Genomic DNA, 22,508 nt, shown 5'->3' on the forward strand with positions numbered 1-22,508 from the left:
TCTGCCTGTTGGAATGATAATACGTATGCATTTACATGACTCTATTTGAAGGACTTCTAAGGGTGGGATGTGCTGTGAATTTTAGCATTGTTCTGTACATGAATCGGTGCTTATCTGCAAACTACATTGACAGTGTCGGGCTATCAATTAAGCAATAATAGGGCTAGTTCTACGTTCGATTACTCACAATATTTCATTTAATAGCGTGATTGAAAAGAAATAGAAAGTGTCAACAGAATGTATACACACCAACACGGTGCGTATTTATCATTGGAGGGTGCCATTTGTACTTTTCACCGACGGACTGTGAAGTTACATTTCTCAATCCCAGTCCCTACTGAAATAAAAAGATGCGTCGGCCGGGAATCGAACCCGGATCGACTGCTTGGAAGGCAACCATGCTAACCTTTACACCACCGACGCTGTCCATGTGGTGCATAGCCGGTAAAGACAACTTAATGAATTTCTCTGATTGATTGACCATGCCTGGAGGCACGCCTTTAAACGAAATTGCTTACGTCGCAAAATCATTTTTACTATAAAAAAAATGTTTAAATGTATTCTTGACTTGATATGCGCCACGGGTCTGCAATGTACAGTGTAGTGGAAAAAAATAATTCTATTTAAATGCATATGACACTGCAGTTGCATCCATATGGAGCAAATGTATACGTCACTTGAATACTTCCTTCTTTTCAGCTTCTTTCTTGCCTAAGGAGTGAGGAGCTTAGAAACGAGGCGGTGAGTGTGAAGCATCGGTGGTCTAGTGGTAGAATACTCGCCTGCCACGGGGGTGACCCGGGTTCGATTCCCGGTCGATGCACATTGTTTTTGTGCCTCTTGCCAACAAAAGGAATAGACACTCTCAAAAAGCGCGTCTCCAGAAAGCTGTGTTCAGTCTGTGACGCAATGCGATTGTTGTCAGTGATGTCACGTTTCTATGACGTCGTGCCATTGTGAGGTCACAAACGGGTCCCAAAATAGTCATCTGCCTGTTGGAATGATAATACGTATGCATTTACATGACTCTATTTGAAGGACTTCTAAGGGTGGGATGTGCTGTGAATTTTAGCATTGTTCTGTACATGAATCGGTGCTTATCTGCAAACTACATTGACAGTGTCGGGCTATCAATTAAGCAATAATAGGGCTAGTTCTACGTTCGATTACTCACAATATTTCATTTAATAGCGTGATTGAAAAGAAATAGAAAGTGTCAACAGAATGTATACACACCAACACGGTGCGTATTTATCATTGGAGGGTGCCATTTGTACTTTTCACCGACGGACTGTGAAGTTACATTTCTCAATCCCAGTCCCTACTGAAATAAAAAGATGCGTCGGCCGGGAATCGAACCCGGATCGACTGCTTGGAAGGCAACCATGCTAACCTTTACACCACCGACGCTGTCCATGTGGTGCATAGCCGGTAAAGACAACTTAATGAATTTCTCTGATTGATTGACCATGCCTGGAGGCACGCCTTTAAACGAAATTGCTTACGTCGCAAAATCATTTTTACTATAAAAAAAATGTTTAAATGTATTCTTGACTTGATATGCGCCACGGGTCTGCAATGTACAGTGTAGTGGAAAAAAATAATTCTATTTAAATGCATATGACACTGCAGTTGCATCCATATGGAGCAAATGTATACGTCACTTGAATACTTCCTTCTTTTCAGCTTCTTTCTTGCCTAAGGAGTGAGAAGCTTAGAAACGAGGCGGTGAGTGTGAAGCATCGGTGGTCTAGTGGTAGAATACTCGCCTGCCACGCGGGTGACCCGGGTTCGATTCCCGGTCGATGCACATTGTTTTTGTGCCTCTTGCCAACAAAAGGAATAGACACTCTCAAAAAGCGCGTCTCCAGAAAGCTGTGTTCAGTCTGTGACGCAATGCGATTGTTGTCAGTGATGTCACGTTTCTATGACGTCGTGCCATTGTGAGGTCACAAACGGGTCCCAAAATAGTCATCTGCCTGTTGGAATGATAATACGTATGCATTTACATGACTCTATTTGAAGGACTTCTAAGGGTGGGATGTGCTGTGAATTTTAGCATTGTTCTGTACATGAATCGGTGCTTATCTGCAAACTACATTGACAGTGTCGGGCTATCAATTAAGCAATAATAGGGCTAGTTCTACGTTCGATTACTCACAATATTTCATTTAATAGCGTGATTGAAAAGAAATAGAAAGTGTCAACAGAATGTATACACACCAACACGGTGCGTATTTATCATTGGAGGGTGCCATTTGTACTTTTCACCGACGGACTGTGAAGTTACATTTCTCAATCCCAGTCCCTACTGAAATAAAAAGATGCGTCGGCCGGGAATCGAACCCGGATCGACTGCTTGGAAGGCAACCATGCTAACCTTTACACCACCGACGCTGTCCATGTGGTGCATAGCCGGTAAAGACAACTTAATGAATTTCTCTGATTGATTGACCATGCCTGGAGGCACGCCTTTAAACGAAATTGCTTACGTCGCAAAATCATTTTTACTATAAAAAAAATGTTTAAATGTATTCTTGACTTGATATGCGCCACGGGTCTGCAATGTACAGTGTAGTGGAAAAAAATAATTCTATTTAAATGCATATGACACTGCAGTTGCATCCATATGGAGCAAATGTATACGTCACTTGAATACTTCCTTCTTTTCAGCTTCTTTCTTGCCTAAGGAGTGAGGAGCTTAGAAACGAGGCGGTGAGTGTGAAGCATCGGTGGTCTAGTGGTAGAATACTCGCCTGCCACGCGGGTGACCCGGGTTCGATTCCCGGTCGATGCACATTGTTTTTGTGCCTCTTGCCAACAAAAGGAATAGACACTCTCAAAAAGCGCGTCTCCAGAAAGCTGTGTTCAGTCTGTGACGCAATGCGATTGTTGTCAGTGATGTCACGTTTCTATGACGTCGTGCCATTGTGAGGTCACAAACGGGTCCCAAAATAGTCATCTGCCTGTTGGAATGATAATACGTATGCATTTACATGACTCTATTTGAAGGACTTCTAAGGGTGGGATGTGCTGTGAATTTTAGCATTGTTCTGTACATGAATCGGTGCTTATCTGCAAACTACATTGACAGTGTCGGGCTATCAATTAAGCAATAATAGGGCTAGTTCTACGTTCGATTACTCACAATATTTCATTTAATAGCGTGATTGAAAAGAAATAGAAAGTGTCAACAGAATGTATACACACCAACACGGTGCGTATTTATCATTGGAGGGTGCCATTTGTACTTTTCACCGACGGACTGTGAAGTTACATTTCTCAATCCCAGTCCCTACTGAAATAAAAAGATGCGTCGGCCGGGAATCGAACCCGGATCGACTGCTTGGAAGGCAACCATGCTAACCTTTACACCACCGACGCTGTCCATGTGGTGCATAGCCGGTAAAGACAACTTAATGAATTTCTCTGATTGATTGACCATGCCTGGAGGCACGCCTTTAAACGAAATTGCTTACGTCGCAAAATCATTTTTACTATAAAAAAAATGTTTAAATGTATTCTTGACTTGATATGCGCCACGGGTCTGCAATGTACAGTGTAGTGGAAAAAAATAATTCTATTTAAATGCATATGACACTGCAGTTGCATCCATATGGAGCAAATGTATACGTCACTTGAATACTTCCTTCTTTTCAGCTTCTTTCTTGCCTAAGGAGTGAGAAGCTTAGAAACGAGGCGGTGAGTGTGAAGCATCGGTGGTCTAGTGGTAGAATACTCGCCTGCCACGCGGGTGACCCGGGTTCGATTCCCGGTCGATGCACATTGTTTTTGTGCCTCTTGCCAACAAAAGGAATAGACACTCTCAAAAAGCGCGTCTCCAGAAAGCTGTGTTCAGTCTGTGACGCAATGCGATTGTTGTCAGTGATGTCACGTTTCTATGACGTCGTGCCATTGTGAGGTCACAAACGGGTCCCAAAATAGTCATCTGCCTGTTGGAATGATAATACGTATGCATTTACATGACTCTATTTGAAGGACTTCTAAGGGTGGGATGTGCTGTGAATTTTAGCATTGTTCTGTACATGAATCGGTGCTTATCTGCAAACTACATTGACAGTGTCGGGCTATCAATTAAGCAATAATAGGGCTAGTTCTACGTTCGATTACTCACAATATTTCATTTAATAGCGTGATTGAAAAGAAATAGAAAGTGTCAACAGAATGTATACACACCAACACGGTGCGTATTTATCATTGGAGGGTGCCATTTGTACTTTTCACCGACGGACTGTGAAGTTACATTTCTCAATCCCAGTCCCTACTGAAATAAAAAGATGCGTCGGCCGGGAATCGAACCCGGATCGACTGCTTGGAAGGCAACCATGCTAACCTTTACACCACCGACGCTGTCCATGTGGTGCATAGCCGGTAAAGACAACTTAATGAATTTCTCTGATTGATTGACCATGCCTGGAGGCACGCCTTTAAACGAAATTGCTTACGTCGCAAAATCATTTTTACTATAAAAAAAATGTTTAAATGTATTCTTGACTTGATATGCGCCACGGGTCTGCAATGTACAGTGTAGTGGAAAAAAATAATTCTATTTAAATGCATATGACACTGCAGTTGCATCCATATGGAGCAAATGTATACGTCACTTGAATACTTCCTTCTTTTCAGCTTCTTTCTTGCCTAAGGAGTGAGAAGCTTAGAAACGAGGCGGTGAGTGTGAAGCATCGGTGGTCTAGTGGTAGAATACTCGCCTGCCACGCGGGTGACCCGGGTTCGATTCCCGGTCGATGCACATTGTTTTTGTGCCTCTTGCCAACAAAAGGAATAGACACTCTCAAAAAGCGCGTCTCCAGAAAGCTGTGTTCAGTCTGTGACGCAATGCGATTGTTGTCAGTGATGTCACGTTTCTATGACGTCGTGCCATTGTGAGGTCACAAACGGGTCCCAAAATAGTCATCTGCCTGTTGGAATGATAATACGTATGCATTTACATGACTCTATTTGAAGGACTTCTAAGGGTGGGATGTGCTGTGAATTTTAGCATTGTTCTGTACATGAATCGGTGCTTATCTGCAAACTACATTGACAGTGTCGGGCTATCAATTAAGCAATAATAGGGCTAGTTCTACGTTCGATTACTCACAATATTTCATTTAATAGCGTGATTGAAAAGAAATAGAAAGTGTCAACAGAATGTATACACACCAACACGGTGCGTATTTATCATTGGAGGGTGCCATTTGTACTTTTCACCGACGGACTGTGAAGTTACATTTCTCAATCCCAGTCCCTACTGAAATAAAAAGATGCGTCGGCCGGGAATCGAACCCGGATCGACTGCTTGGAAGGCAACCATGCTAACCTTTACACCACCGACGCTGTCCATGTGGTGCATAGCCGGTAAAGACAACTTAATGAATTTCTCTGATTGATTGACCATGCCTGGAGGCACGCCTTTAAACGAAATTGCTTACGTCGCAAAATCATTTTTACTATAAAAAAAATGTTTAAATGTATTCTTGACTTGATATGCGCCACGGGTCTGCAATGTACAGTGTAGTGGAAAAAAATAATTCTATTTAAATGCATATGACACTGCAGTTGCATCCATATGGAGCAAATGTATACGTCACTTGAATACTTCCTTCTTTTCAGCTTCTTTCTTGCCTAAGGAGTGAGGAGCTTAGAAACGAGGCGGTGAGTGTGAAGCATCGGTGGTCTAGTGGTAGAATACTCGCCTGCCACGCGGGTGACCCGGGTTCGATTCCCGGTCGATGCACATTGTTTTTGTGCCTCTTGCCAACAAAAGGAATAGACACTCTCAAAAAGCGCGTCTCCAGAAAGCTGTGTTCAGTCTGTGACGCAATGCGATTGTTGTCAGTGATGTCACGTTTCTATGACGTCGTGCCATTGTGAGGTCACAAACGGGTCCCAAAATAGTCATCTGCCTGTTGGAATGATAATACGTATGCATTTACATGACTCTATTTGAAGGACTTCTAAGGGTGGGATGTGCTGTGAATTTTAGCATTGTTCTGTACATGAATCGGTGCTTATCTGCAAACTACATTGACAGTGTCGGGCTATCAATTAAGCAATAATAGGGCTAGTTCTACGTTCGATTACTCACAATATTTCATTTAATAGCGTGATTGAAAAGAAATAGAAAGTGTCAACAGAATGTATACACACCAACACGGTGCGTATTTATCATTGGAGGGTGCCATTTGTACTTTTCACCGACGGACTGTGAAGTTACATTTCTCAATCCCAGTCCCTACTGAAATAAAAAGATGCGTCGGCCGGGAATCGAACCCGGATCGACTGCTTGGAAGGCAACCATGCTAACCTTTACACCACCGACGCTGTCCATGTGGTGCATAGCCGGTAAAGACAACTTAATGAATTTCTCTGATTGATTGACCATGCCTGGAGGCACGCCTTTAAACGAAATTGCTTACGTCGCAAAATCATTTTTACTATAAAAAAAATGTTTAAATGTATTCTTGACTTGATATGCGCCACGGGTCTGCAATGTACAGTGTAGTGGAAAAAAATAATTCTATTTAAATGCATATGACACTGCAGTTGCATCCATATGGAGCAAATGTATACGTCACTTGAATACTTCCTTCTTTTCAGCTTCTTTCTTGCCTAAGGAGTGAGAAGCTTAGAAACGAGGCGGTGAGTGTGAAGCATCGGTGGTCTAGTGGTAGAATACTCGCCTGCCACGCGGGTGACCCGGGTTCGATTCCCGGTCGATGCACATTGTTTTTGTGCCTCTTGCCAACAAAAGGAATAGACACTCTCAAAAAGCGCGTCTCCAGAAAGCTGTGTTCAGTCTGTGACGCAATGCGATTGTTGTCAGTGATGTCACGTTTCTATGACGTCGTGCCATTGTGAGGTCACAAACGGGTCCCAAAATAGTCATCTGCCTGTTGGAATGATAATACGTATGCATTTACATGACTCTATTTGAAGGACTTCTAAGGGTGGGATGTGCTGTGAATTTTAGCATTGTTCTGTACATGAATCGGTGCTTATCTGCAAACTACATTGACAGTGTCGGGCTATCAATTAAGCAATAATAGGGCTAGTTCTACGTTCGATTACTCACAATATTTCATTTAATAGCGTGATTGAAAAGAAATAGAAAGTGTCAACAGAATGTATACACACCAACACGGTGCGTATTTATCATTGGAGGGTGCCATTTGTACTTTTCACCGACGGACTGTGAAGTTACATTTCTCAATCCCAGTCCCTACTGAAATAAAAAGATGCGTCGGCCGGGAATCGAACCCGGATCGACTGCTTGGAAGGCAACCATGCTAACCTTTACACCACCGACGCTGTCCATGTGGTGCATAGCCGGTAAAGACAACTTAATGAATTTCTCTGATTGATTGACCATGCCTGGAGGCACGCCTTTAAACGAAATTGCTTACGTCGCAAAATCATTTTTACTATAAAAAAAATGTTTAAATGTATTCTTGACTTGATATGCGCCACGGGTCTGCAATGTACAGTGTAGTGGAAAAAAATAATTCGCAAAATCATTTTTACTATAAAAAAAATGTTTAAATGTATTCTTGACTTGATATGCGCCACGGGTCTGCAATGTACAGTGTAGTGGAAAAAAATAATTCTATTTAAATGCATATGACACTGCAGTTGCATCCATATGGAGCAAATGTATACGTCACTTGAATACTTCCTTCTTTTCAGCTTCTTTCTTGCCTAAGGAGTGAGAAGCTTAGAAACGAGGCGGTGAGTGTGAAGCATCGGTGGTCTAGTGGTAGAATACTCGCCTGCCACGCGGGTGACCCGGGTTCGATTCCCGGTCGATGCACATTGTTTTTGTGCCTCTTGCCAACAAAAGGAATAGACACTCTCAAAAAGCGCGTCTCCAGAAAGCTGTGTTCAGTCTGTGACGCAATGCGATTGTTGTCAGTGATGTCACGTTTCTATGACGTCGTGCCATTGTGAGGTCACAAACGGGTCCCAAAATAGTCATCTGCCTGTTGGAATGATAATACGTATGCATTTACATGACTCTATTTGAAGGACTTCTAAGGGTGGGATGTGCTGTGAATTTTAGCATTGTTCTGTACATGAATCGGTGCTTATCTGCAAACTACATTGACAGTGTCGGGCTATCAATTAAGCAATAATAGGGCTAGTTCTACGTTCGATTACTCACAATATTTCATTTAATAGCGTGATTGAAAAGAAATAGAAAGTGTCAACAGAATGTATACACACCAACATGGTGCGTATTTATCATTGGAGGGTGCCATTTGTACTTTTCACCGACGGACTGTGAAGTTACATTTCTCAATCCCAGTCCCTACTGAAATAAAAAGATGCGTCGGCCGGGAATCGAACCCGGATCGACTGCTTGGAAGGCAACCATGCTAACCTTTACACCACCGACGCTGTCCATGTGGTGCATAGCCGGTAAAGACAACTTAATGAATTTCTCTGATTGATTGACCATGCCTGGAGGCACGCCTTTAAACGAAATTGCTTACGTCGCAAAATCATTTTTACTATAAAAAAAATGTTTAAATGTATTCTTGACTTGATATGCGCCACGGGTCTGCAATGTACAGTGTAGTGGAAAAAAATAATTCTATTTAAATGCATATGACACTGCAGTTGCATCCATATGGAGCAAATGTATACGTCACTTGAATACTTCCTTCTTTTCAGCTTCTTTCTTGCCTAAGGAGTGAGAAGCTTAGAAACGAGGCGGTGAGTGTGAAGCATCGGTGGTCTAGTGGTAGAATACTCGCCTGCCACGCGGGTGACCCGGGTTCGATTCCCGGTCGATGCACATTGTTTTTGTGCCTCTTGCCAACAAAAGGAATAGACACTCTCAAAAAGCGCGTCTCCAGAAAGCTGTGTTCAGTCTGTGACGCAATGCGATTGTTGTCAGTGATGTCACGTTTCTATGACGTCGTGCCATTGTGAGGTCACAAACGGGTCCCAAAATAGTCATCTGCCTGTTGGAATGATAATACGTATGCATTTACATGACTCTATTTGAAGGACTTCTAAGGGTGGGATGTGCTGTGAATTTTAGCATTGTTCTGTACATGAATCGGTGCTTATCTGCAAACTACATTGACAGTGTCGGGCTATCAATTAAGCAATAATAGGGCTAGTTCTACGTTCGATTACTCACAATATTTCATTTAATAGCGTGATTGAAAAGAAATAGAAAGTGTCAACAGAATGTATACACACCAACACGGTGCGTATTTATCATTGGAGGGTGCCATTTGTACTTTTCACCGACGGACTGTGAAGTTACATTTCTCAATCCCAGTCCCTACTGAAATAAAAAGATGCGTCGGCCGGGAATCGAACCCGGATCGACTGCTTGGAAGGCAACCATGCTAACCTTTACACCACCGACGCTGTCCATGTGGTGCATAGCCGGTAAAGACAACTTAATGAATTTCTCTGATTGATTGACCATGCCTGGAGGCACGCCTTTAAACGAAATTGCTTACGTCGCAAAATCATTTTTACTATAAAAAAAATGTTTAAATGTATTCTTGACTTGATATGCGCCACGGGTCTGCAATGTACAGTGTAGTGGAAAAAAATAATTCTATTTAAATGCATATGACACTGCAGTTGCATCCATATGGAGCAAATGTATACGTCACTTGAATACTTCCTTCTTTTCAGCTTCTTTCTTGCCTAAGGAGTGAGAAGCTTAGAAACGAGGCGGTGAGTGTGAAGCATCGGTGGTCTAGTGGTAGAATACTCGCCTGCCACGCGGGTGACCCGGGTTCGATTCCCGGTCGATGCACATTGTTTTTGTGCCTCTTGCCAACAAAAGGAATAGACACTCTCAAAAAGCGCGTCTCCAGAAAGCTGTGTTCAGTCTGTGACGCAATGCGATTGTTGTCAGTGATGTCACGTTTCTATGACGTCGTGCCATTGTGAGGTCACAAACGGGTCCCAAAATAGTCATCTGCCTGTTGGAATGATAATACGTATGCATTTACATGACTCTATTTGAAGGACTTCTAAGGGTGGGATGTGCTGTGAATTTTAGCATTGTTCTGTACATGAATCGGTGCTTATCTGCAAACTACATTGACAGTGTCGGGCTATCAATTAAGCAATAATAGGGCTAGTTCTACGTTCGATTACTCACAATATTTCATTTAATAGCGTGATTGAAAAGAAATAGAAAGTGTCAACAGAATGTATACACACCAACACGGTGCGTATTTATCATTGGAGGGTGCCATTTGTACTTTTCACCGACGGACTGTGAAGTTACATTTCTCAATCCCAGTCCCTACTGAAATAAAAAGATGCGTCGGCCGGGAATCGAACCCGGATCGACTGCTTGGAAGGCAACCATGCTAACCTTTACACCACCGACGCTGTCCATGTGGTGCATAGCCGGTAAAGACAACTTAATGAATTTCTCTGATTGATTGACCATGCCTGGAGGCACGCCTTTAAACGAAATTGCTTACGTCGCAAAATCATTTTTACTATAAAAAAAATGTTTAAATGTATTCTTGACTTGATATGCGCCACGGGTCTGCAATGTACAGTGTAGTGGAAAAAAATAATTCTATTTAAATGCATATGACACTGCAGTTGCATCCATATGGAGCAAATGTATACGTCACTTGAATACTTCCTTCTTTTCAGCTTCTTTCTTGCCTAAGGAGTGAGAAGCTTAGAAACGAGGCGGTGAGTGTGAAGCATCGGTGGTCTAGTGGTAGAATACTCGCCTGCCACGCGGGTGACCCGGGTTCGATTCCCGGTCGATGCACATTGTTTTTGTGCCTCTTGCCAACAAAAGGAATAGACACTCTCAAAAAGCGCGTCTCCAGAAAGCTGTGTTCAGTCTGTGACGCAATGCGATTGTTGTCAGTGATGTCACGTTTCTATGACGTCGTGCCATTGTGAGGTCACAAACGGGTCCCAAAATAGTCATCTGCCTGTTGGAATGATAATACGTATGCATTTACATGACTCTATTTGAAGGACTTCTAAGGGTGGGATGTGCTGTGAATTTTAGCATTGTTCTGTACATGAATCGGTGCTTATCTGTAAACTACATTGACAGTGTCGGGCTATCAATTAAGCAATAATAGGGCTAGTTCTACGTTCGATTACTCACAATATTTCATTTAATAGCGTGATTGAAAAGAAATAGAAAGTGTCAACAGAATGTATACACACCAACACGGTGCGTATTTATCATTGGAGGGTGCCATTTGTACTTTTCACCGACGGACTGTGAAGTTACATTTCTCAATCCCAGTCCCTACTGAAATAAAAAGATGCGTCGGCCGGGAATCGAACCCGGATCGACTGCTTGGAAGGCAACCATGCTAACCTTTACACCACCGACGCTGTCCATGTGGTGCATAGCCGGTAAAGACAACTTAATGAATTTCTCTGATTGATTGACCATGCCTGGAGGCACGCCTTTAAACGAAATTGCTTACGTCGCAAAATCATTTTTACTATAAAAAAAATGTTTAAATGTATTCTTGACTTGATATGCGCCACGGGTCTGCAATGTACAGTGTAGTGGAAAAAAATAATTCTATTTAAATGCATATGACACTGCAGTTGCATCCATATGGAGCAAATGTATACGTCACTTGAATACTTCCTTCTTTTCAGCTTCTTTCTTGCCTAAGGAGTGAGAAGCTTAGAAACGAGGCGGTGAGTGTGAAGCATCGGTGGTCTAGTGGTAGAATACTCGCCTGCCACGCGGGTGACCCGGGTTCGATTCCCGGTCGATGCACATTGTTTTTGTGCCTCTTGCCAACAAAAGGAATAGACACTCTCAAAAAGCGCGTCTCCAGAAAGCTGTGTTCAGTCTGTGACGCAATGCGATTGTTGTCAGTGATGTCACGTTTCTATGACGTCGTGCCATTGTGAGGTCACAAACGGGTCCCAAAATAGTCATCTGCCTGTTGGAATGATAATACGTATGCATTTACATGACTCTATTTGAAGGACTTCTAAGGGTGGGATGTGCTGTGAATTTTAGCATTGTTCTGTACATGAATCGGTGCTTATCTGCAAACTACATTGACAGTGTCGGGCTATCAATTAAGCAATAATAGGGCTAGTTCTACGTTCGATTACTCACAATATTTCATTTAATAGCGTGATTGAAAAGAAATAGAAAGTGTCAACAGAATGTATACACACCAACACAGTGCGTATTTATCATTGGAGGGTGCCATTTGTACTTTTCACCGACGGACTGTGAAGTTACATTTCTCAATCCCAGTCCCTACTGAAATAAAAAGATGCGTCGGCCGGGAATCGAACCCGGATCGACTGCTTGGAAGGCAACCATGCTAACCTTTACACCACCGACGCTGTCCATGTGGTGCATAGCCGGTAAAGACAACTTAATGAATTTCTCTGATTGATTGACCATGCCTGGAGGCACGCCTTTAAACGAAATTGCTTACGTCGCAAAATCATTTTTACTATAAAAAAAATGTTTAAATGTATTCTTGACTTGATATGCGCCACGGGTCTGCAATGTACAGTGTAGTGGAAAAAAATAATTCTATTTAAATGCATATGACACTGCAGTTGCATCCATATGGAGCAAATGTATACGTCACTTGAATACTTCCTTCTTTTCAGCTTCTTTCTTGCCTAAGGAGTGAGAAGCTTAGAAACGAGGCGGTGAGTGTGAAGCATCGGTGGTCTAGTGGTAGAATACTCGCCTGCCACGCGGGTGACCCGGGTTCGATTCCCGGTCGATGCACATTGTTTTTGTGCCTCTTGCCAACAAAAGGAATAGACACTCTCAAAAAGCGCGTCTCCAGAAAGCTGTGTTCAGTCTGTGACGCAATGCGATTGTTGTCAGTGATGTCACGTTTCTATGACGTCGTGCCATTGTGAGGTCACAAACGGGTCCCAAAATAGTCATCTGCCTGTTGGAATGATAATACGTATGCATTTACATGACTCTATTTGAAGGACTTCTAAGGGTGGGATGTGCTGTGAATTTTAGCATTGTTCTGTACATGAATCGGTGCTTATCTGCAAACTACATTGACAGTGTCGGGCTATCAATTAAGCAATAATAGGGCTAGTTCTACGTTCGATTACTCACAATATTTCATTTAATAGCGTGATTGAAAAGAAATAGAAAGTGTCAACAGAATGTATACACACCAACACGGTGCGTATTTATCATTGGAGGGTGCCATTTGTACTTTTCACCGACGGACTGTGAAGTTACATTTCTCAATCCCAGTCCCTACTGAAATAAAAAGATGCGTCGGCCGGGAATCGAACCCGGATCGACTGCTTGGAAGGCAACCATGCTAACCTTTACACCACCGACGCTGTCCATGTGGTGCATAGCCGGTAAAGACAACTTAATGAATTTCTCTGATTGATTGACCATGCCTGGAGGCACGCCTTTAAACGAAATTGCTTACGTCGCAAAATCATTTTTACTATAAAAAAAATGTTTAAATGTATTCTTGACTTGATATGCGCCACGGGTCTGCAATGTACAGTGTAGTGGAAAAAAATAATTCTATTTAAATGCATATGACACTGCAGTTGCATCCATATGGAGCAAATGTATACGTCACTTGAATACTTCCTTCTTTTCAGCTTCTTTCTTGCCTAAGGAGTGAGAAGCTTAGAAACGAGGCGGTGAGTGTGAAGCATCGGTGGTCTAGTGGTAGAATACTCGCCTGCCACGCGGGTGACCCGGGTTCGATTCCCGGTCGATGCACATTGTTTTTGTGCCTCTTGCCAACAAAAGGAATAGACACTCTCAAAAAGCGCGTCTCCAGAAAGCTGTGTTCAGTCTGTGACGCAATGCGATTGTTGTCAGTGATGTCACGTTTCTATGACGTCGTGCCATTGTGAGGTCACAAACGGGTCCCAAAATAGTCATCTGCCTGTTGGAATGATAATACGTATGCATTTACATGACTCTATTTGAAGGACTTCTAAGGGTGGGATGTGCTGTGAATTTTAGCATTGTTCTGTACATGAATCGGTGCTTATCTGCAAACTACATTGACAGTGTCGGGCTATCAATTAAGCAATAATAGGGCTAGTTCTACGTTCGATTACTCACAATATTTCATTTAATAGCGTGATTGAAAAGAAATAGAAAGTGTCAACAGAATGTATACACACCAACACGGTGCGTATTTATCATTGGAGGGTGCCATTTGTACTTTTCACCGACGGACTGTGAAGTTACATTTCTCAATCCCAGTCCCTACTGAAATAAAAAGATGCGTCGGCCGGGAATCGAACCCGGATCGACTGCTTGGAAGGCAACCATGCTAACCTTTACACCACCGACGCTGTCCATGTGGTGCATAGCCGGTAAAGACAACTTAATGAATTTCTCTGATTGATTGACCATGCCTGGAGGCACGCCTTTAAACGAAATTGCTTACGTCGCAAAATCATTTTTACTATAAAAAAAATGTTTAAATGTATTCTTGACTTGATATGCGCCACGGGTCTGCAATGTACAGTGTAGTGGAAAAAAATAATTCTATTTAAATGCATATGACACTGCAGTTGCATCCATATGGAGCAAATGTATACGTCACTTGAATACTTCCTTCTTTTCAGCTTCTTTCTTGCCTAAGGAGTGAGAAGCTTAGAAACGAGGCGGTGAGTGTGAAGCATCGGTGGTCTAGTGGTAGAATACTCGCCTGCCACGCGGGTGACCCGGGTTCGATTCCCGGTCGATGCACATTGTTTTTGTGCCTCTTGCCAACAAAAGGAATAGACACTCTCAAAAAGCGCGTCTCCAGAAAGCTGTGTTCAGTCTGTGACGCAATGCGATTGTTGTCAGTGATGTCACGTTTCTATGACGTCGTGCCATTGTGAGGTCACAAACGGGTCCCAAAATAGTCATCTGCCTGTTGGAATGATAATACGTATGCATTTACATGACTCTATTTGAAGGACTTCTAAGGGTGGGATGTGCTGTGAATTTTAGCATTGTTCTGTACATGAATCGGTGCTTATCTGCAAACTACATTGACAGTGTCGGGCTATCAATTAAGCAATAATATGGCTAGTTCTACGTTCGATTACTCACAATATTTCATTTAATAGCGTGATTGAAAAGAAATAGAAAGTGTCAACAGAATGTATACACACCAACACGGTGCGTATTTATCATTGGAGGGTGCCATTTGTACTTTTCACCGACGGACTGTGAAGTTACATTTCTCAATCCCAGTCCCTACTGAAATAAAAAGATGCGTCGGCCGGGAATCGAACCCGGATCGACTGCTTGGAAGGCAACCATGCTAACCTTTACACCACCGACGCTGTCCATGTGGTGCATAGCCGGTAAAGACAACTTAATGAATTTCTCTGATTGATTGACCATGCCTGGAGGCACGCCTTTAAACGAAATTGCTTACGTCGCAAAATCATTTTTACTATAAAAAAAATGTTTAAATGTATTCTTGACTTGATATGCGCCACGGGTCTGCAATGTACAGTGTAGTGGAAAAAAATAATTCTATTTAAATGCATATGACACTGCAGTTGCATCCATATGGAGCAAATGTATACGTCACTTGAATACTTCCTTCTTTTCAGCTTCTTTCTTGCCTAAGGAGTGAGAAGCTTAGAAACGAGGCGGTGAGTGTGAAGCATCGGTGGTCTAGTGGTAGAATACTCGCCTGCCACGCGGGTGACCCGGGTTCGATTCCCGGTCGATGCACATTGTTTTTGTGCCTCTTGCCAACAAAAGGAATAGACACTCTCAAAAAGCGCGTCTCCAGAAAGCTGTGTTCAGTCTGTGACGCAATGCGATTGTTGTCAGTGATGTCACGTTTCTATGACGTCGTGCCATTGTGAGGTCACAAACGGGTCCCAAAATAGTCATCTGCCTGTTGGAATGATAATACGTATGCATTTACATGACTCTATTTGAAGGACTTCTAAGGGTGGGATGTGCTGTGAATTTTAGCATTGTTCTGTACATGAATCGGTGCTTATCTGCAAACTACATTGACAGTGTCGGGCTATCAATTAAGCAATAATAGGGCTAGTTCTACGTTCGATTACTCACAATATTTCATTTAATAGCGTGATTGAAAAGAAATAGAAAGTGTCAACAGAATGTATACACACCAACACGGTGCGTATTTATCATTGGAGGGTGCCATTTGTACTTTTCACCGACGGACTGTGAAGTTACATTTCTCAATCCCAGTCCCTACTGAAATAAAAAGATGCGTCGGCCGGGAATCGAACCCGGATCGACTGCTTGGAAGGCAACCATGCTAACCTTTACACCACCGACGCTGTCCATGTGGTGCATAGCCGGTAAAGACAACTTAATGAATTTCTCTGATTGATTGACCATGCCTGGAGGCACGCCTTTAAACGAAATTGCTTACGTCGCAAAATCATTTTTACTATAAAAAAAATGTTTAAATGTATTCTTGACTTGATATGCGCCACGGGTCTGCAATGTACAGTGTAGTGGAAAAAAATAATTCTATTTAAATGCATATGACACTGCAGTTGCATCCATATGGAGCAAATGTATACGTCACTTGAATACTTCCTTCTTTTCAGCTTCTTTCTTGCCTAAGGAGTGAGAAGCTTAGAAACGAGGCGGTGAGTGTGAAGCATCGGTGGTCTAGTGGTAGAATACTCGCCTGCCACGCGGGTGACCCGGGTTCGATTCCCGGTCGATGCACATTGTTTTTGTGCCTCTTGCCAACAAAAGGAATAGACACTCTCAAAAAGCGCGTCTCCAGAAAGCTGTGTTCAGTCTGTGACGCAATGCGATTGTTGTCAGTGATGTCACGTTTCTATGACGTCGTGCCATTGTGAGGTCACAAACGGGTCCCAAAATAGTCATCTGCCTGTTGGAATGATAATACGTATGCATTTACATGACTCTATTTGAAGGACTTCTAAGGGTGGGATGTGCTGTGAATTTTAGCATTGTTCTGTACATGAATCGGTGCTTATCTGCAAACTACATTGACAGTGTCGGGCTATCAATTAAGCAATAATATGGCTAGTTCTACGTTCGATTACTCACAATATTTCATTTAATAGCGTGATTGAAAAGAAATAGAAAGTGTCAACAGAATGTATACACACCAACACGGTGCGTATTTATCATTGGAGGGTGCCATTTGTACTTTTCACCGACGGACTGTGAAGTTACATTTCTCAATCCCAGTCCCTACTGAAATAAAAAGATGCGTCGGCCGGGAATCGAACCCGGATCGACTGCTTGGAAGGCAACCATGCTAACCTTTACACCACCGACGCTGTCCATGTGGTGCATAGCCGGTAAAGACAACTTAATGAATTTCTCTGATTGATTGACCATGCCTGGAGGCACGCCTTTAAACGAAATTGCTTACGTCGCAAAATCATTTTTACTATAAAAAAAATGTTTAAATGTATTCTTGACTTGATATGCGCCACGGGTCTGCAATGTACAGTGTAGTGGAAAAAAATAATTCTATTTAAATGCATATGACACTGCAGTTGCATCCATATGGAGCAAATGTATACGTCACTTGAATACTTCCTTCTTTTCAGCTTCTTTCTTGCCTAAGGAGTGAGAAGCTTAGAAACGAGGCGGTGAGTGTGAAGCATCGGTGGTCTAGTGGTAGAATACTCGCCTGCCACGCGGGTGACCCGGGTTCGATTCCCGGTCGATGCACATTGTTTTTGTGCCTCTTGCCAACAAAAGGAATAGACACTCTCAAAAAGCGCGTCTCCAGAAAGCTGTGTTCAGTCTGTGACGCAATGCGATTGTTGTCAGTGATGTCACGTTTCTATGACGTCGTGCCATTGTGAGGTCACAAACGGGTCCCAAAATAGTCATCTGCCTGTTGGAATGATAATACGTATGCATTTACATGACTCTATTTGAAGGACTTCTAAGGGTGGGATGTGCTGTGAATTTTAGCATTGTTCTGTACATGAATCGGTGCTTATCTGCAAACTACATTGACAGTGTCGGGCTATCAATTAAGCAATAATATGGCTAGTTCTACGTTCGATTACTCACAATATTTCATTTAATAGCGTGATTGAAAAGAAATAGAAAGTGTCAACAGAATGTATACACACCAACACGGTGCGTATTTATCATTGGAGGGTGCCATTTGTACTTTTCACCGACGGACTGTGAAGTTACATTTCTCAATCCCAGTCCCTACTGAAATAAAAAGATGCGTCGGCCGGGAATCGAACCCGGATCGACTGCTTGGAAGGCAACCATGCTAACCTTTACACCACCGACGCTGTCCATGTGGTGCATAGCCGGTAAAGACAACTTAATGAATTTCTCTGATTGATTGACCATGCCTGGAGGCACGCCTTTAAACGAAATTGCTTACGTCGCAAAATCATTTTTACTATAAAAAAAATGTTTAAATGTATTCTTGACTTGATATGCGCCACGGGTCTGCAATGTACAGTGTAGTGGAAAAAAATAATTCTATTTAAATGCATATGACACTGCAGTTGCATCCATATGGAGCAAATGTATTCGTCACTTGAATACTTCCTTCTTTTCAGCTTCTTTCTTGCCTAAGGAGTGAGAAGCTTAGAAACGAGGCGGTGAGTGTGAAGCATCGGTGGTCTAGTGGTAGAATACTCGCCTGCCACGCGGGTGACCCGGGTTCGATTCCCGGTCGATGCACATTGTTTTTGTGCCTCTTGCCAACAAAAGGAATAGACACTCTCAAAAAGCGCGTCTCCAGAAAGCTGTGTTCAGTCTGTGACGCAATGCGATTGTTGTCAGTGATGTCACGTTTCTATGACGTCGTGCCATTGTGAGGTCACAAACGGGTCCCAAAATAGTCATCTGCCTGTTGGAATGATAATACGTATGCATTTACATGACTCTATTTGAAGGACTTCTAAGGGTGGGATGTGCTGTGAATTTTAGCATTGTTCTGTACATGAATCGGTGCTTATCTGCAAACTACATTGACAGTGTCGGGCTATCAATTAAGCAATAATATGGCTAGTTCTACGTTCGATTACTCACAATATTTCATTTAATAGCGTGATTGAAAAGAAATAGAAAGTGTCAACAGAATGTATACACACCAACACGGTGCGTATTTATCATTGGAGGGTGCCATTTGTACTTTTCACCGACGGACTGTGAAGTTACATTTCTCAATCCCAGTCCCTACTGAAATAAAAAGATGCGTCGGCCGGGAATCGAACCCGGATCGACTGCTTGGAAGGCAACCATGCTAACCTTTACACCACCGACGCTGTCCATGTGGTGCATAGCCGGTAAAGACAACTTAATGAATTTCTCTGATTGATTGACCATGCCTGGAGGCACGCCTTTAAACGAAATTGCTTACGTCGCAAAATCATTTTTACTATAAAAAAAATGTTTAAATGTATTCTTGACTTGATATGCGCCACGGGTCTGCAATGTACAGTGTAGTGGAAAAAAATAATTCTATTTAAATGCATATGACACTGCAGTTGCATCCATATGGAGCAAATGTATACGTCACTTGAATACTTCCTTCTTTTCAGCTTCTTTCTTGCCTAAGGAGTGAGAAGCTTAGAAACGAGGCGGTGAGTGTGAAGCATCGGTGGTCTAGTGGTAGAATACTCGCCTGCCACGCGGGTGACCCGGGTTCGATTCCCGGTCGATGCACATTGTTTTTGTGCCTCTTGCCAACAAAAGGAATAGACACTCTCAAAAAGCGCGTCTCCAGAAAGCTGTGTTCAGTCTGTGACGCAATGCGATTGTTGTCAGTGATGTCACGTTTCTATGACGTCGTGCCATTGTGAGGTCACAAACGGGTCCCAAAATAGTCATCTGCCTGTTGGAATGATAATACGTATGCATTTACATGACTCTATTTGAAGGACTTCGAAGGGTGGGATGTGCTGTGAATTTTAGCATTGTTCTGTACATGAATCGGTGCTTATCTGCAAACTACATTGACAGTGTCGGGCTATCAATTAAGCAATAATATGGCTAGTTCTACGTTCGATTACTCACAATATTTCATTTAATAGCGTGATTGAAAAGAAATAGAAAGTGTCAACAGAATGTATACACACCAACACGGTGCGTATTTATCATTGGAGGGTGCCATTTGTACTTTTCACCGACGGACTGTGAAGTTACATTTCTCAATCCCAGTCCCTACTGAAATAAAAAGATGCGTCGGCCGGGAATCGAACCCGGATCGACTGCTTGGAAGGCAACCATGCTAACCTTTACACCACCGACGCTGTCCATGTGGTGCATAGCCGGTAAAGACAACTTAATGAATTTCTCTGATTGATTGACCATGCCTGGAGGCACGCCTTTAAACGAAATTGCTTACGTCGCAAAATCATTTTTACTATAAAAAAAATGTTTAAATGTATTCTTGACTTGATATGCGCCACGGGTCTGCAATGTACAGTGTAGTGGAAAAAAATAATTCTATTTAAATGCATATGACACTGCAGTTGCATCCATATGGAGCAAATGTATACGTCACTTGAATACTTCCTTCTTTTCAGCTTCTTTCTTGCCTAAGGAGTGAGAAGCTTAGAAACGAGGCGGTGAGTGTGAAGCATCGGTGGTCTAGTGGTAGAATACTCGCCTGCCACGCGGGTGACCCGGGTTCGATTCCCGGTCGATGCACATTGTTTTTGTGCCTCTTGCCAACAAAAGGAATAGACACTCTCAAAAAGCGCGTCTCCAGAAAGCTGTGTTCAGTCTGTGACGCAATGCGATTGTTGTCAGTGATGTCACGTTTCTATGACGTCGTGCCATTGTGAGGTCACAAACGGGTCCCAAAATAGTCATCTGCCTGTTGGAATGATAATACGTATGCATTTACATGACTCTATTTGAAGGACTTCTAAGGGTGGGATGTGCTGTGAATTTTAGCATTGTTCTGTACATGAATCGGTGCTTATCTGCAAACTACATTGACAGTGTCGGGCTATCAATTAAGCAATAATATGGCTAGTTCTACGTTCGATTACTCACAATATTTCATTTAATAGCGTGATTGAAAAGAAATAGAAAGTGTCAACAGAATGTATACACACCAACACGGTGCGTATTTATCATTGGAGGGTGCCATTTGTACTTTTCACCGACGGACTGTGAAGTTACATTTCTCAATCCCAGTCCCTACTGAAATAAAAAGATGCGTCGGCCGGGAATCGAACCCGGATCGACTGCTTGGAAGGCAACCATGCTAACCTTTACACCACCGACGCTGTCCATGTGGTGCATAGCCGGTAAAGACAACTTAATGAATTTCTCTGATTGATTGACCATGCCTGGAGGCACGCCTTTAAACGAAATTGCTTACGTCGCAAAATCATTTTTACTATAAAAAAAATGTTTAAATGTATTCTTGACTTGATATGCGCCACGGGTCTGCAATGTACAGTGTAGTGGAAAAAAATAATTCTATTTAAATGCATATGACACTGCAGTTGCATCCATATGGAGCAAATGTATACGTCACTTGAATACTTCCTTCTTTTCAGCTTCTTTCTTGCCTAAGGAGTGAGAAGCTTAGAAACGAGGCGGTGAGTGTGAAGCATCGGTGGTCTAGTGGTAGAATACTCGCCTGCCACGCGGGTGACCCGGGTTCGATTCCCGGTCGATGCACATTGTTTTTGTGCCTCTTGCCAACAAAAGGAATAGACACTCTCAAAAAGCGCGTCTCCAGAAAGCTGTGTTCAGTCTGTGACGCAATGCGATTGTTGTCAGTGATGTCACGTTTCTATGACGTCGTGCCATTGTGAGGTCACAAACGGGTCCCAAAATAGTCATCTGCCTGTTGGAATGATAATACGTATGCATTTACATGACTCTATTTGAAGGACTTCTAAGGGTGGGATGTGCTGTGAATTTTAGCATTGTTCTGTACATGAATCGGTGCTTATCTGCAAACTACATTGACAGTGTCGGGCTATCAATTAAGCAATAATATGGCTAGTTCTACGTTCGATTACTCACAATATTTCATTTAATAGCGTGATTGAAAAGAAATAGAAAGTGTCAACAGAATGTATACACACCAACACGGTGCGTATTTATCATTGGAGGGTGCCATTTGTACTTTTCACCGACGGACTGTGAAGTTACATTTCTCAATCCCAGTCCCTACTGAAATAAAAAGATGCGTCGGCCGGGAATCGAACCCGGATCGACTGCTTGGAAGGCAACCATGCTAACCTTTACACCACCGACGCTGTCCATGTGGTGCATAGCCGGTAAAGACAACTTAATGAATTTCTCTGATTGATTGACCATGCCTGGAGGCACGCCTTTAAACGAAATTGCTTACGTCGCAAAATCATTTTTACTATAAAAAAAATGTTTAAATGTATTCTTGACTTGATATGCGCCACGGGTCTGCAATGTACAGTGTAGTGGAAAAAAATAATTCTATTTAAATGCATATGACACTGCAGTTGCATCCATATGGAGCAAATGTATACGTCACTTGAATACTTCCTTCTTT

General features: G+C 42.6%; 45 non-coding genes across 45 annotated transcripts; 22 read left to right on the forward strand and 23 right to left on the reverse strand.

Annotated features, from left to right (window-relative positions):
• Nucleotides 1–351: 351 nt before the first annotated feature.
• Trnag-ucc (transfer RNA glycine (anticodon UCC)) lies at nt 352–423 on the reverse strand. Its single transcript has one exon. It is a non-coding gene; the product is annotated as a tRNA-Gly (tRNA).
• A 329-nt stretch (nt 424–752) lies between these two features.
• Nucleotides 753–823, forward strand: Trnag-gcc (transfer RNA glycine (anticodon GCC)). Its single transcript has one exon. It is a non-coding gene; the product is annotated as a tRNA-Gly (tRNA).
• A 515-nt stretch (nt 824–1,338) lies between these two features.
• Nucleotides 1,339–1,410, reverse strand: Trnag-ucc (transfer RNA glycine (anticodon UCC)). Its single transcript has one exon. It is a non-coding gene; the product is annotated as a tRNA-Gly (tRNA).
• A 329-nt stretch (nt 1,411–1,739) lies between these two features.
• Nucleotides 1,740–1,810, forward strand: Trnag-gcc (transfer RNA glycine (anticodon GCC)). Its single transcript has one exon. It is a non-coding gene; the product is annotated as a tRNA-Gly (tRNA).
• Nucleotides 1,811–2,325: 515 nt separating this feature from the next.
• Trnag-ucc (transfer RNA glycine (anticodon UCC)) lies at nt 2,326–2,397 on the reverse strand. Its single transcript has one exon. It is a non-coding gene; the product is annotated as a tRNA-Gly (tRNA).
• Nucleotides 2,398–2,726: 329 nt separating this feature from the next.
• Trnag-gcc (transfer RNA glycine (anticodon GCC)) lies at nt 2,727–2,797 on the forward strand. The gene has a single exon. It is a non-coding gene; the product is annotated as a tRNA-Gly (tRNA).
• A 515-nt stretch (nt 2,798–3,312) lies between these two features.
• On the reverse strand, nt 3,313–3,384 carry Trnag-ucc (transfer RNA glycine (anticodon UCC)). Its single transcript has one exon. It is a non-coding gene; the product is annotated as a tRNA-Gly (tRNA).
• Nucleotides 3,385–3,713: 329 nt separating this feature from the next.
• Trnag-gcc (transfer RNA glycine (anticodon GCC)) lies at nt 3,714–3,784 on the forward strand. The gene has a single exon. It is a non-coding gene; the product is annotated as a tRNA-Gly (tRNA).
• Nucleotides 3,785–4,299: 515 nt separating this feature from the next.
• Nucleotides 4,300–4,371, reverse strand: Trnag-ucc (transfer RNA glycine (anticodon UCC)). Its single transcript has one exon. It is a non-coding gene; the product is annotated as a tRNA-Gly (tRNA).
• A 329-nt stretch (nt 4,372–4,700) lies between these two features.
• Nucleotides 4,701–4,771, forward strand: Trnag-gcc (transfer RNA glycine (anticodon GCC)). Its single transcript has one exon. It is a non-coding gene; the product is annotated as a tRNA-Gly (tRNA).
• A 515-nt stretch (nt 4,772–5,286) lies between these two features.
• Nucleotides 5,287–5,358, reverse strand: Trnag-ucc (transfer RNA glycine (anticodon UCC)). The gene has a single exon. It is a non-coding gene; the product is annotated as a tRNA-Gly (tRNA).
• Nucleotides 5,359–5,687: 329 nt separating this feature from the next.
• On the forward strand, nt 5,688–5,758 carry Trnag-gcc (transfer RNA glycine (anticodon GCC)). Its single transcript has one exon. It is a non-coding gene; the product is annotated as a tRNA-Gly (tRNA).
• Nucleotides 5,759–6,273: 515 nt separating this feature from the next.
• Trnag-ucc (transfer RNA glycine (anticodon UCC)) lies at nt 6,274–6,345 on the reverse strand. Its single transcript has one exon. It is a non-coding gene; the product is annotated as a tRNA-Gly (tRNA).
• Nucleotides 6,346–6,674: 329 nt separating this feature from the next.
• Nucleotides 6,675–6,745, forward strand: Trnag-gcc (transfer RNA glycine (anticodon GCC)). Its single transcript has one exon. It is a non-coding gene; the product is annotated as a tRNA-Gly (tRNA).
• Nucleotides 6,746–7,260: 515 nt separating this feature from the next.
• On the reverse strand, nt 7,261–7,332 carry Trnag-ucc (transfer RNA glycine (anticodon UCC)). Its single transcript has one exon. It is a non-coding gene; the product is annotated as a tRNA-Gly (tRNA).
• A 428-nt stretch (nt 7,333–7,760) lies between these two features.
• On the forward strand, nt 7,761–7,831 carry Trnag-gcc (transfer RNA glycine (anticodon GCC)). The gene has a single exon. It is a non-coding gene; the product is annotated as a tRNA-Gly (tRNA).
• A 515-nt stretch (nt 7,832–8,346) lies between these two features.
• Trnag-ucc (transfer RNA glycine (anticodon UCC)) lies at nt 8,347–8,418 on the reverse strand. Its single transcript has one exon. It is a non-coding gene; the product is annotated as a tRNA-Gly (tRNA).
• A 329-nt stretch (nt 8,419–8,747) lies between these two features.
• Nucleotides 8,748–8,818, forward strand: Trnag-gcc (transfer RNA glycine (anticodon GCC)). The gene has a single exon. It is a non-coding gene; the product is annotated as a tRNA-Gly (tRNA).
• A 515-nt stretch (nt 8,819–9,333) lies between these two features.
• Trnag-ucc (transfer RNA glycine (anticodon UCC)) lies at nt 9,334–9,405 on the reverse strand. The gene has a single exon. It is a non-coding gene; the product is annotated as a tRNA-Gly (tRNA).
• Nucleotides 9,406–9,734: 329 nt separating this feature from the next.
• On the forward strand, nt 9,735–9,805 carry Trnag-gcc (transfer RNA glycine (anticodon GCC)). The gene has a single exon. It is a non-coding gene; the product is annotated as a tRNA-Gly (tRNA).
• Nucleotides 9,806–10,320: 515 nt separating this feature from the next.
• On the reverse strand, nt 10,321–10,392 carry Trnag-ucc (transfer RNA glycine (anticodon UCC)). The gene has a single exon. It is a non-coding gene; the product is annotated as a tRNA-Gly (tRNA).
• A 329-nt stretch (nt 10,393–10,721) lies between these two features.
• Nucleotides 10,722–10,792, forward strand: Trnag-gcc (transfer RNA glycine (anticodon GCC)). Its single transcript has one exon. It is a non-coding gene; the product is annotated as a tRNA-Gly (tRNA).
• A 515-nt stretch (nt 10,793–11,307) lies between these two features.
• On the reverse strand, nt 11,308–11,379 carry Trnag-ucc (transfer RNA glycine (anticodon UCC)). The gene has a single exon. It is a non-coding gene; the product is annotated as a tRNA-Gly (tRNA).
• Nucleotides 11,380–11,708: 329 nt separating this feature from the next.
• Trnag-gcc (transfer RNA glycine (anticodon GCC)) lies at nt 11,709–11,779 on the forward strand. Its single transcript has one exon. It is a non-coding gene; the product is annotated as a tRNA-Gly (tRNA).
• A 515-nt stretch (nt 11,780–12,294) lies between these two features.
• Trnag-ucc (transfer RNA glycine (anticodon UCC)) lies at nt 12,295–12,366 on the reverse strand. Its single transcript has one exon. It is a non-coding gene; the product is annotated as a tRNA-Gly (tRNA).
• A 329-nt stretch (nt 12,367–12,695) lies between these two features.
• Trnag-gcc (transfer RNA glycine (anticodon GCC)) lies at nt 12,696–12,766 on the forward strand. Its single transcript has one exon. It is a non-coding gene; the product is annotated as a tRNA-Gly (tRNA).
• A 515-nt stretch (nt 12,767–13,281) lies between these two features.
• Nucleotides 13,282–13,353, reverse strand: Trnag-ucc (transfer RNA glycine (anticodon UCC)). The gene has a single exon. It is a non-coding gene; the product is annotated as a tRNA-Gly (tRNA).
• A 329-nt stretch (nt 13,354–13,682) lies between these two features.
• Trnag-gcc (transfer RNA glycine (anticodon GCC)) lies at nt 13,683–13,753 on the forward strand. The gene has a single exon. It is a non-coding gene; the product is annotated as a tRNA-Gly (tRNA).
• A 515-nt stretch (nt 13,754–14,268) lies between these two features.
• On the reverse strand, nt 14,269–14,340 carry Trnag-ucc (transfer RNA glycine (anticodon UCC)). Its single transcript has one exon. It is a non-coding gene; the product is annotated as a tRNA-Gly (tRNA).
• Nucleotides 14,341–14,669: 329 nt separating this feature from the next.
• Nucleotides 14,670–14,740, forward strand: Trnag-gcc (transfer RNA glycine (anticodon GCC)). The gene has a single exon. It is a non-coding gene; the product is annotated as a tRNA-Gly (tRNA).
• A 515-nt stretch (nt 14,741–15,255) lies between these two features.
• Trnag-ucc (transfer RNA glycine (anticodon UCC)) lies at nt 15,256–15,327 on the reverse strand. The gene has a single exon. It is a non-coding gene; the product is annotated as a tRNA-Gly (tRNA).
• Nucleotides 15,328–15,656: 329 nt separating this feature from the next.
• Nucleotides 15,657–15,727, forward strand: Trnag-gcc (transfer RNA glycine (anticodon GCC)). Its single transcript has one exon. It is a non-coding gene; the product is annotated as a tRNA-Gly (tRNA).
• A 515-nt stretch (nt 15,728–16,242) lies between these two features.
• Trnag-ucc (transfer RNA glycine (anticodon UCC)) lies at nt 16,243–16,314 on the reverse strand. The gene has a single exon. It is a non-coding gene; the product is annotated as a tRNA-Gly (tRNA).
• A 329-nt stretch (nt 16,315–16,643) lies between these two features.
• Nucleotides 16,644–16,714, forward strand: Trnag-gcc (transfer RNA glycine (anticodon GCC)). The gene has a single exon. It is a non-coding gene; the product is annotated as a tRNA-Gly (tRNA).
• A 515-nt stretch (nt 16,715–17,229) lies between these two features.
• Nucleotides 17,230–17,301, reverse strand: Trnag-ucc (transfer RNA glycine (anticodon UCC)). The gene has a single exon. It is a non-coding gene; the product is annotated as a tRNA-Gly (tRNA).
• A 329-nt stretch (nt 17,302–17,630) lies between these two features.
• On the forward strand, nt 17,631–17,701 carry Trnag-gcc (transfer RNA glycine (anticodon GCC)). The gene has a single exon. It is a non-coding gene; the product is annotated as a tRNA-Gly (tRNA).
• Nucleotides 17,702–18,216: 515 nt separating this feature from the next.
• Trnag-ucc (transfer RNA glycine (anticodon UCC)) lies at nt 18,217–18,288 on the reverse strand. Its single transcript has one exon. It is a non-coding gene; the product is annotated as a tRNA-Gly (tRNA).
• A 329-nt stretch (nt 18,289–18,617) lies between these two features.
• Nucleotides 18,618–18,688, forward strand: Trnag-gcc (transfer RNA glycine (anticodon GCC)). The gene has a single exon. It is a non-coding gene; the product is annotated as a tRNA-Gly (tRNA).
• A 515-nt stretch (nt 18,689–19,203) lies between these two features.
• Nucleotides 19,204–19,275, reverse strand: Trnag-ucc (transfer RNA glycine (anticodon UCC)). The gene has a single exon. It is a non-coding gene; the product is annotated as a tRNA-Gly (tRNA).
• Nucleotides 19,276–19,604: 329 nt separating this feature from the next.
• On the forward strand, nt 19,605–19,675 carry Trnag-gcc (transfer RNA glycine (anticodon GCC)). The gene has a single exon. It is a non-coding gene; the product is annotated as a tRNA-Gly (tRNA).
• Nucleotides 19,676–20,190: 515 nt separating this feature from the next.
• On the reverse strand, nt 20,191–20,262 carry Trnag-ucc (transfer RNA glycine (anticodon UCC)). The gene has a single exon. It is a non-coding gene; the product is annotated as a tRNA-Gly (tRNA).
• A 329-nt stretch (nt 20,263–20,591) lies between these two features.
• On the forward strand, nt 20,592–20,662 carry Trnag-gcc (transfer RNA glycine (anticodon GCC)). Its single transcript has one exon. It is a non-coding gene; the product is annotated as a tRNA-Gly (tRNA).
• Nucleotides 20,663–21,177: 515 nt separating this feature from the next.
• Trnag-ucc (transfer RNA glycine (anticodon UCC)) lies at nt 21,178–21,249 on the reverse strand. The gene has a single exon. It is a non-coding gene; the product is annotated as a tRNA-Gly (tRNA).
• Nucleotides 21,250–21,578: 329 nt separating this feature from the next.
• Trnag-gcc (transfer RNA glycine (anticodon GCC)) lies at nt 21,579–21,649 on the forward strand. The gene has a single exon. It is a non-coding gene; the product is annotated as a tRNA-Gly (tRNA).
• A 515-nt stretch (nt 21,650–22,164) lies between these two features.
• Nucleotides 22,165–22,236, reverse strand: Trnag-ucc (transfer RNA glycine (anticodon UCC)). The gene has a single exon. It is a non-coding gene; the product is annotated as a tRNA-Gly (tRNA).
• Between the last annotated feature and the right edge of the window lie 272 nt (nt 22,237–22,508).

Source organism: Haliotis cracherodii, unplaced genomic scaffold (assembly GCF_022045235.1).
Source record: "Haliotis cracherodii isolate W230 unplaced genomic scaffold, xgHalCrac1.p SCAF_3, whole genome shotgun sequence".
NCBI classification, from domain to species: Eukaryota; Metazoa; Mollusca; class Gastropoda; order Lepetellida; family Haliotidae; genus Haliotis; species Haliotis cracherodii.